This window comes from Martes martes (assembly GCF_963455335.1).
Source record: "Martes martes genome assembly, chromosome: 1".
Classification (NCBI taxonomy): Eukaryota; Metazoa; Chordata; class Mammalia; order Carnivora; family Mustelidae; genus Martes; species Martes martes.
The window spans coordinates 139246620-139258041 of NC_137888.1; positions in this window are offsets into that span (position 1 = coordinate 139246620).

Consider the following 11422-nt stretch of genomic DNA (forward strand, 5'->3'; position numbering starts at 1 on the left):
CAATAGACACAGGGAATAGTAGAGAACAGTCTAACCATTTCCTGGCTTATGAGAAATGGGGAACAAAGCTGTCAAACATTCCAGAATTAGGTAAATTGAAGAACTGAAGACAGAGCTTCTACCTTCTTTACCTATAAAGGACCCTGGGGAGCATCACATCTCAGACTGCCCACAGCTGGGTGCATACCCCTAAGTTTCAATTGTCTTGTGTTACCTTTGATGCACCCAGAGAAGTAGGTGAGACTGTGGCTGAGGGGACTGTTGGCATGAGGAGAGAGGAGGGCTGCCAAGAAGACTGTTCCGAGGCCCAAAAGTAGCCCTGCTAGGCCTTTGAAGGAGTCAGAAGTTGTGGGGAGACCAAAGCTGGGGTAAGCCATCCCTGCAGGGGATGTTCCAGGACTAACATAGTCAGCCGGACCAGGACCTACCCTCCAAGGAGCCCGATGACTCCACCCCGAGACAGACGCCCCTTCTCCAGTTCACTTGAACGCCATCTTAGGAGCAAAGAGCAGTGTGGGTGGCTGCCTCCAACTCCACCCCTGCTGCTCTCTTAAGGAGGAAATAAGTTGGAGGTGGAAGGCTGAGGGCTCTGAGAGATGATATGTTTTTATTCAAGGGAACTGAACACTGAGAGGAAGTCTCATCAATAGTGTAAACCGGTCAATTATTTTCCTCCATCAACCAGATGGAGGGGACTTAAGGAGAAGATACCTGCTTTTTTGACTTACACTGTAGATTAAACTTAGCAATCTTGATAGGCCACATATATGGCTTTTGTGAATTTTTCTGTGAGTCTTTTCCAGGGAGAATGACCAAAACATAATCATTTCCTTGTCAACGTTGTCAGTGACTCAAAATCCAGAGTTTTCTGATTTTGCCAAAGATTTACCAAGCAAATGTGATTGTTTTCTTACTGATAAAATGGTTACTTCTATATTTTCCAGCATGTATTCATATCCTATATGCCACTAAAGTAATATAAAAGAAGTACACTGAAAGCATAATGTTAAATTCAGTTGATTGTTGTAATAAGGGGATGGATGTTAGAGATCTGAGGCTTACTCTGTGATATAATGTTTCAAGTAATCTTCTAGCAGTTGCTTTTCATTCAGGATAGTGTTCTCTGAATCTTCATAGTGGTCACATTCAGAGTAGCTGATTGATAAAACTCTAGATATTTTCTGTGCCAGACATGTAATTCAAGGGTGACATTCAGTTATCAATGGCTTGAGTCCTTTATACATCATCTCCCTAAAAGAGGAAGATCCTTTGACTACCAATAAGGACAACCCCTTAATGAGAACTTCACAAAAGTTTCTCACCATTCGCATGGGATTAATTTGCACCTGAACCATGTTGAAAGGTGGTGTGAACCCATTCACAGTCTTGAGCTTGACAAACAATGAGGTAGTCCCATTGGGAAAGACTGCTGTTTTTAAAGGACATTATTTATGTGTGGTTGCCCAGATGTGTTAAGCAAACAAAGCCTCAAAGTGGAGAAATAAAATGAGCACTCAGAAGAGGTGGTCTAATCCTTTAAATGTTCAAGACGTTATTCACAGCTTTGATTGAACACCCTCTCTGTACAAGGTACTGAGAGAGATGAATAAGATAGGACCTTTGACCCTAGAGATCTTACCTTAACAAAATAAAAATAAATGTATGTACACAATAGCTTTTAAGTATGTAGTCACGTGCATTTTCTAGGAACAATGTTTGAACATATTTGCTTTTCAAACAAACCAGGGACTCTAAAAGGTCAAGAACAATTGCAGTTTTAGTCTACTTAATGTAAGCCTGTGCTTTTTCATGGTAGAAAGTTCTGGGCCTTAGTCTGCTTTGGGCTAGCAGTGATAATTGAATTTTTCTTATTGATATAAACTTATCTGGCCTATTTATAGAGAAACCACAATATCACGTATGTGTTAGGTGCCAGAGAAACCTGTAAGGAGGATGTAGTACTTGCCCTTATGCAGGGAGGCCCAGGATCCTATGAGAACAAACCACATGGTACAAGTTCTAGCAGAGGTTCCTGCTAAGTGAAAGGATAAGAGCAGAGTCAGTGAGGCTTCACAGAGAAGTATCCTTTCAATGAACTTGAGCGTAGATGGAGAGGCTAGTTTTCCTCTTTCTTTCAGCCAGGAAGATGTACTTAATTTATCCACTTTAGCGAGTTAAGTAAGATGAAAAGGAATCATATAAGACTTAGTCCCCTTTATAACACTTAGGAAAGGAAAGCTGACTATTGATTGCCAGGTGATATGCTAAGTGCTTTCCTAAGAATTATTTGATTGACTCAACCATTTAAGATAAAGGGACTGAAGCTAAGAAACGGTGGGCTGATATCATACGGCTAATTCATGGAGTAGGTGGGGTGAATATGAATATGATCCCTCTGCTTAGATTACCGGCAGCTCTCAGCTAGATGGGGATTGCATTTTTTAAAAGCTGCTTCACGCCAGCCCTGAGTTTGGGATTGGTGTTTCTGAAATTTCTCTGTGCATCGTAATTGCCTGGAGGGCTCAGGTGATTTTCTGATTCAGGGGGCATGGGGTGGAGCCCAGAATTTGGGCCTAAAGAACATGCTTTGAGAACCAGTGCTGTAAAATAAAGGGCTATTTTTCAATGTTTAATGCACTCATGGGACAGCACTGGGTGGCACAGTCAGTTAAAGCATTGGACTCTTGGTTTTGGCTCAGGTCTGATCTCAGGGTTGTGAGGTTGAGCCCTGAGCCTGGCTCCACTCAGCTCAGAGTCTCTTTTGAGTTTCTTTCTTCCTCTCCCTCTCCCTCCTCCTACCAATAAGTAAACAAATCTTAAAACAACAACAATAAAAAACCACTCGTGCATTAGTGACAGGTGCACCATTTTTCTTTTCTCATATACAAATTCTTTCTATCCCATTTGATCCCTACATTTGGGTTTGACAAAGGAAACTGAACCCTTTAGGATGGATATTGAAAAATACACAGAGTAATAAGTGCTGTTAAGGATGTAGAGGAACTGAGGTGCCTGGGTGGCTCAGTGGGTTAAAGCCTGTGCCTTCGGCTCGGGTCATGATCCCAGGGTCCCGGGATCGGGCTCTCTGCTTAGCAGGGAGCCTGCTTCCCTTCTCTCTCTCTCTGTCTGCCTCTCTGCCTACTTGCGATCTCTGTCAAATAAATAAGTAAAATCTTAAAAAAAAAAAAAAAAAAAGGATATAGAGGAACTGGAATGCCTGTCCATTACCAATGAGAAGGTAATGGTGCATCTGTAGTAGAAGACAGTACGGAGGCTTCTGCAAAAAAAATTAAGCATAGACTTAACATGCGATCCAGCCATTCAGTTCCTAGGTATATGCCCCAAAAACTGGAAGCAGGGACTCAGATTATTTGTACACCCATGTTCATGATAAGAGTGTTACAAAGAGTAGCCAAGAGGTAGTAACGACCCAGCAGTGTTTACCAGGGACTCAGGGGAGGGGAGAATGAGGAATAGAAATTTAATGGGTACAGTTCCAGTTTAGGGTGGAGATGGATACTGGTGATGGTTGTACCACATTATGAACGTATTTAGTGTACCTGAACTGCACACTTAAAAAATTACACTGGAAATTTATGCCTGTTTTACTATAATAAAAAGGGACTATAAAGAGGATTTCTCCACTCCTCCCTCGCTCATCTTCCAAAGCATGCTTGAATAGTCTAGACCATCTCATTTGAATGATTGAGACCTAGAATGGAGCAGTATTTTCTACAGGGATAATAGACCTCTCTTTTAGATACATCTAATACCAAATTTTGAGCTGGTATGGCAACCTAACCTAGAAAAATAATGTGCACATTAAACTTTCCCAGAAGTTAACCCTTCATATCCAACCACGGGCCAGGTTTCCGGGAAAATAAGTCTCAATTTGTCGGAATGGGAAGCCATTGTCTGTAAGGTTAGCTCATAGAAAATGGCCGCAAGTCAGAGGCTGTCTGATTTGGCATCCCTGATGTCTGTCTCTGACACTTAAGGCTAAATTATACTGCTGCTAATTAAATAAACGTGTAAAGCTAGCATCATCCCCTGCGTCTCCTCCTTCATAAAGCAGGGCATTGCCACTTCGGGTAGTTGTCCGTATCCATCATTTCATAATTTCTAACCTTAGGCATAGCTGTTTAACTCAATTAAATGTGACTGAAGTAAACTTTGTTGAAAAACCTAATAGTAAAATAAATATATGGAGTGAAATGCTCAGGGTGATTTCTGCAAATCAAGTTGAGGCTATTAATTTTGGGCCACATGTGTGGTTCTTGATCATGACATTTTTCAGAAGAAATCTCTTCTGTCTGAATTATCCTTTTTGCAAAGGGGAAGCTTGCTCCTGAATTGAACGCCCTACATCTCCTTTAATAAAAGGCTCATCAAAGTGACCAGGTTTCTTAATCCTTGCAAATGCCGTAACTATATATTCTAGAAGGGTATTAAAAATTTAAGACTGGGGGCACCTGGGTGGCTCAGTGGGTTAAGCCTCTGCCTTCGGCTCAGGTCATGATCTCAGGGTCCTGGGATCGACCCCCACATCGGGCTCTCTGCTCAGCAGGGAGCCTGCTTCCTCCTCTCTCTCTGCCTGCCTCTCTGCCTGCTTGTAATCTCTCTCTCTCTCTGTCAAATAAATAAATAAAATCTTTAAAAAAATAAATAAATAAAAATTTAAGACTGCATTGTAAAATATGTTAGGTTCTTAGGTTAAATATTATTGGGTATGAGATTAATACTTGATAATTTGATGTTGTCATTCTTTTTCTGGGTCTTCTCTTTGTTTCACTCAATAAAATCTTAAAACCAGGAAGGACTTTTATCTCGAAAATGCCTTAGTGTGTTCCATAGAATACAATGTTCTGAGCGCTACAGACAGGTTTTCTCTTTTCAAGAAAGTCTTCTTTTGTTAAATAACTATGACAAATTTTGGTTTAAATAAAAGTTAAACCAAAACCCTATGACTTTTAAGGACCTTTACTTTTTTATTTTTGCAGTGAATTGCAGAGGAGAAATTTATAGAATTAGTCCTCCAAAACATACTCTAGGAACTTTGTTTTCCCAGAGGCATCTCTTAGAAGTAAAGGAAGATAAAATGGGCTCTGAGAAAGACAAACTTTGATCCTAGAACAAATGGAAGAAGTGAAGTCTTCAGTCATCATGGTTTACTTGGTATTCTGTGACCTTAACAATAGATTCATTTTTCACTTTGGTGTAGAAAGGCATGAGCTGGAGGCCAAGACCAGAGTTTGAGGCCCTCCTCTATTAGTTGGCTGGCTGAGTCCCCTCAGACATCTCTTTAACTCTGTATCCATACTCTGTAACTCTGTATCCATACTGGGTTGGGGAGTTGCTCCCTCCCATGCTTCACTCAAAGGATTGTTGAGATAATGCTTTTGAAATAGTCTTGCAAACTGTGAAGGGCAATTGCAGATCAGCGTCATCATAAGAATAAGTACATTTGGTGACAGCTCTGGTATTGACTATTTTGCTGTTTACCTCAAGATGCATTTTGTATGTAGTATGATTACATAGTTGGATCACAGCAATATCTAAGAATGACCCCATGTATGGAACAAATAACACCAGAAGCCATGATGCCCAGATGTTAGCCATGTTTTGCTTTGGTAAGGTTGGTTGGGTACCTCCACTTTTTAATTTTTATGTAATTGAAGTACAGATTTCTTCTGATTAGCTCTATCACCTAGCTCCTTTCCCTGCAGTAGAAACTTGTACCATGGTGGCCATTTTTAGCTTTCTGTTGCACCACATTGAGCATTTTGCTTTTGTCTTCCTTGTTGCAAGATGGCTGCTGCGCTGTCAGGCCCTGCAACCACCTTCTTTTTTTTTTTTTTTTAAGATTATTTATTTATTTATTTGACAGGCAGAGATCACAAGCAGGCAGAGAGGCAGGCAGAGAGAGAGAGAGGTGGAAGCAGGCTCCCTGCTGAGCAGAGAGCCCGATGCGGGGCTCAATCCCAGGACCCCGGGATCATGACCCGAGCCGAAGACAGAGGCTCAACCCACTGAGCCACCCAGGCGCCCCCTGCAACCACCTTCTAAGTGGGAGGGAAGGAGAAGCTACTTTTTGGAATGGTTGCATGGACTCAGGAAGGGTGACCCTTCTCAGCAGAATTCGATTCATAATTTGTTGGTCACACTTCTGTTTTGTGACCACCTCTTGGTTAGGGTGGCTTGGAAAATCAAGTGTTCGGCATTCTGACTTCCTGTACGTAGCGCTTTAAGTGTGGTCCCCAGACCATCTGCACCACCTGTGATCTTGCTGGAAATACAGATTCTTCTGCCTTACCCTGCCTGACCCTTTGTCAGGACCAGCTACTTAATTTGTGTGGTCCAGTGCAAAATAAAAATGTGGGGCCCCTAGTTCAGAAGGGATTAAAAATTTCAAGACAGGAACACTGAAGCATTAAATCAAATGGGAGGTCCTGTGTAGTGTCAAAAGTCACAGACCTATGAGGCTGGCGCTACCATCTGTCAGAAAATGTAACCAGTTTTCTAGGTGATTCTGAGGTGAGATCAGGTTTGAGAACCCTGCAAGAGGTACCCAGAATAGGTATTTAATTATTTCCCAGATCTTCTACCTTCTTGAAGAAACTGATGGGCTATCTGTAAAAAGATGCAGTCGCTGATCAGTCCTGTGAAAGGCAGGTGTCCTATGATTTTCTTTGCCGTTGGTGAAAAGCATCTCTTGACATCTGGGCACGAAAGCCCAGCGGGAACGGAGTAGGACCCGGAGGAGATTCTGGAAGGAAACAGCTGTGGCCGAGGACAAATTTTAGACTAAAAAGCTGGGTGGTGTTGCTCTCCTGATGAATGGTTGTTTCAAGGGGTTAAAAAAAAAATTGCAGATGAGCCTTCAATGAAAGTGAAATTAAAGTCATTTATCCCAGATCATTTGGAAATATCAACTCCCTTCTTAAAGAAGGAAAATATAATAAAGCTCCTTCATAAAGATATAAAATATTTAACATGTGACTTCTGCTCTGTACCAACATCACCCCTTAATGGTCGTGTTATTTTGTTACGTTTAACTTCAATGAAAAATTTAGGAGGAAAGATGGGCAAATGTTTAACCCAAATCAGGGGCTTTTTTTGCCTGAAATCTGTGATTACATCATTGGCACATTTATATTGTAAGACATTTTTACGATATAAGCATTTTTTCATTTGGACAGCAACCATAATAAATTGAAATAAAATTCAGTCTTGATTGATGTTGTAAGTGTCATGTACAGGGCAAGTGCCATCTATTAAGTGTGGTTTGCCAGGGCAGCAATAATAGTAGCATTTGAATGTTTTTCTTATTAAGGAGAAAAATGGTCAGTAACATTGGTTTGGTGGACTCCAAGGACGGTGGTAAATGGAAAATGCCTGCAGCATGTGTGACTCCCTCCCTGGCTTGAGGACAAAGGTGGTCAGAAGGCTGCAAGAATTGTTTTTTCCTTTTTTAAAAATTAGGATAAACTATCACAGTTTGTGGAATGAAAGAGAGAGGCTGATTACAACATAATGGAGTGTACCATATTCATCTCTTTGAAATATGACCTCACCCGGCCTTTTCCATTTTACAATCGATTCTCTCATTCCCTTAATGAACCTTTGCATTCATGAGTCTTCCTTGGAAGTATGCACATGAAGTATTGCTGGAGCAAAGAATAATTGTCTGCCAAGTAAGTAAGAACAAAGTGCCTCTCTTGTCGTTCGGTTCAATAACATTAGAAACTGTTAATGCATCATGTTGGGCACCGTATTGTTTTGCTTAATAATTATCTAATTTGCCAAAGCTTGCTTTAAAAAATGTTTTTTGGAAACTGGCACAATAGAGTTGTTTGCCTATTTCTCTAAAGATGGGATGAGAGGCTGGTGTGAATGCATTTAAGCACAATTTTTGTTCTTCAAAGTGTTTCTAAGCACGTCTAATTTGGGCAAAGTAGCACATTCATTTTGAGCAGATACTGTGACAGTGAGGGTATAATAAAACTATAGGGAATAGTTGGTTGCTTGTAACAGAAAGGAAAACAAAACAATAAATGTAATTGTTGGGTTTTTGAATAATAACTCATTTATAGCATTTGGAATACATACATACAAGGTTCATCGATCCAGTATTGGAAGATAATATGATAGATTTTACATAACCCAAGACCTAAAATATATTCTAGTCTCCTCTTTTGATTTCTTCCCTACTGGTGGAGGGAGGAAAGGTTCATTGGCTCTGTTAAAGGTTAGGTATACGACTCTGTGTACATTGGGTATAAAAGGTGGTGTGAATTGATGGCATGAGAAAGGAAAGAACAGGATTGAGTCATGACTGTGCTTGTCAGTCGCAAAGCTATTTCAAAGACTCGTCTTTCCCCCGGAAGCAGGGGAATGGGATTCCCAGCGTGTGTTTGGCCATTTAATTGAGCCCAGGAGAATTTTGGGTAGACACAAACCAGTGGAATTAGGAATTTCTTCAAAGAAAATAAAAGGGAGACAGAAGTAGTGGGGATTACTACAGGGCCCCTATCTAAAAAGAAAACCATAAGGGAACAGATGCCCAAGCCTATGAGGATAGTAAAAATTAAAAGGTAAGTGCAAAGTTACCAAAGCCTATGACAACCAGTTCTTACAAACATATAGAACATCAACCCTGCTCCTGTTTTATGATGGTGACTAAGGTTGCAAATACTCGTCCAGCATGACTTTTAGCCTCATTTCTTCATCTAAATCTCAGGATGGCTCTTTCAGCTTCCTTCAAGGAGCCTTTTCTGACTAGCACAGGGAGGGAGCAATTCCTCTTTGATCTCTCCCTTCCTTAGAAATATGTTGTAACTATTCAATCATTAGGCCTTTTTGTATAGCTGAGGGTTTATTGAGCATTTGCTACACCAGGTGGAAACTGTTTCTGCTTACATTTTCATCCAACCCCTACCCACCATGGGACATAGGTGCTGTAATCTGTTTCAGTGAGATGCAGGAGCATTTAGCGGCTTGCCCAAGTTCCTACAGCTGGCGGGTGACAGACCTAGAATTGGAGTACAGATTCATCTGTCCCCAGAGAGCATGAGCACTGCTTCCCAAAACACATCTCCTTGTGTTAGGGAGATTTTTTTTTTCGTTAGGGAGAATTTTTTTATGTACATGGCGTGCCTCCCCACCGAACCTGTAAACCCTTCAGGAGAAGGTAAATGAACTGCTTTGAGTCTCACACCCACCCTCCATTGGAAGGAGTTCTTTCCCGTTTTTTGGGTACTTCACAAGAGAAACACCTCTCACCCTCCCAAATCTTGCCAGGGCTCACTGGTAAGTCTTTCAGATTTAGACCTGTCCTGTTGTGGGCACTCTGAGATGATTGAATTGGGCGGTGTGTTGAACAGTGTACATTGTAGACTCAACTGGGAATGTTGAAATGATTCCACCACCCCTTCTTTTTGTCTTCTGATAAAAATATTTCTCTCCCTGTCTGTCTCTGATAGAAAATGACATGATGGTCAAAGGCATGTGTGGCATGTTTATTTGAAATAAAGAATGAAAATTTTGCTTCTTGGTTTGAGGCTGAGGATGGACTATGCCAATCGGGTTATATAGTGGATGTTTTTACAGAAACTGTATACCCTGAATCTGTAGTTGAAAGGTTTTAGTAAAAATATAAAGTACAGCATAGGATCAAAGTATTTTATCATCCTTACATTGGGAAAGGTGTTTTTCATTAACTTACAAATCTTTCCAACTATATGGAGATACATAAGATGTCTTTAAGCAGAAGAGTAACAGAATAATTATGTCATCACATCAAGCCTTAGAAAAAGAATTTGCAATGCTTCCAAAGTTTACTGAACAACTTAGCTTCACATCACTAAAATGTTCTCATAAAATTTCTCCTTATGTGCAATGGCTATAAGAACTTTTAATATTTAATTTTTAAAACAGGGTAATTGTAATAATTCAATCGAAAATAATTCTTATTTTTCACAGTAGGACAGCCTTTCAACCATTGGAAATACAATTAAAATGAGGTATTGTGGTGAGAAGTAAGATAGGGCTATAAACATACAAATACATTAGGACAAAATTCTGTGATGTAGGTCACAGGAGGGCAGTAACCATGGTCCAGTGATCAAGAACTTCTCTGGAGGGGTGCCTGGGTGGCTCAGTGGGTTAAGCCTCTGCCTTTGGCTCAGGTCATGATCTCAGGGTCCTGGGATCGAGCCCCACATCGGGCTCTCTGCTCAGCAGGGAGCCTGCTTCCCTCTCTCTCTCTGCCTGCTGTTCTGCCTACTTGTGATCTCACTTTGTCAAATAAATAAATAAAATGTTTAAAAAAAAAATTCTCTGGAGTATCCTGTGTTCTGTGTGAATGGTACAGACCTCTAGAAGCATTCCAGTGATTTGGCATATATGCTTCATCTTTGTCCAAAATCCCTCAGATGCTCTGGGCAGGTGATGTTACCAGGTTTATATAGAAGGGGCTACAAAGGCCCAGGGATGCCCTGATTGACCAGGGTGATCTGCTTTGTGACGGAGCCCAGCACTAGAATCAAAGGTTCAGGCCTTTCCAGTTCTTCTCCCAAACTAAAAGAAGTGTTTTGTTTGTTTGTTTGTTTGTTTGTTTGTTTTTAAGTCTGCTCCACACTGGGTGTGGAGCCCAACGTGGGGCTTGAACTCACAACCCAGAGACCAAGACCTGAGCTGAAATCAAGAGTCAAAGGCTTACCAGACTGAGCCACCCAGGCTCCCCCAAACAAGTTTTCTTTTAAAATGAAAGAATAGGGGCACCTGGGTGAGCCATTTGTTTGAGAGGCCAACTCTTGATTTTGGCTTAGGTTATGATCTCAGGGTCCTGAGATGAAGCCCCAGGATCCTCTGGCTACACACTCAGTGGGAAGTCTGCTTATCTCCCTCTCTCTTTTCCTCTGCCTCACCCCCCCAACTCATGCATGTATGCTTGCACTCTCTAAAATAAACAAATCTAAAGAAAAAAGATTAAAGGGGAAAAGTGGACATAAAGTTTTTTTTTTTTTAATGGCATAGAGTAATCATGAAAATTACTGACAGTGAAAGATCCTTTGATAAAAGCCAATATATGAATGATGCAGCTCTTAAGATGAGAGAATTTGGGGCGCCCAGGTGGCTCAGTGGGTTAAGCCTCTGCCTTTGGCTCAGGTCATGATCTCAGGGTCCTGGGATCGAGCTCTGCGTCGGGCTCTCTGCTCAGCAGGGAGCCTGACTCCCCCCTCTCTCTCTGCCTGCCTCTCGGCCTACTTGTGATCTCTCTCTGTCAGATAAATAAATCTTAAAAACGAGAGAGAATTTAATACTAAATCTGTTCAGGCTCTTGATACTCAAGTGGAATATATTCTGTTTTTGATAAATTTCTAGGTCATGACCAGTAAAAGAAGCATATTTTAAGAAATAT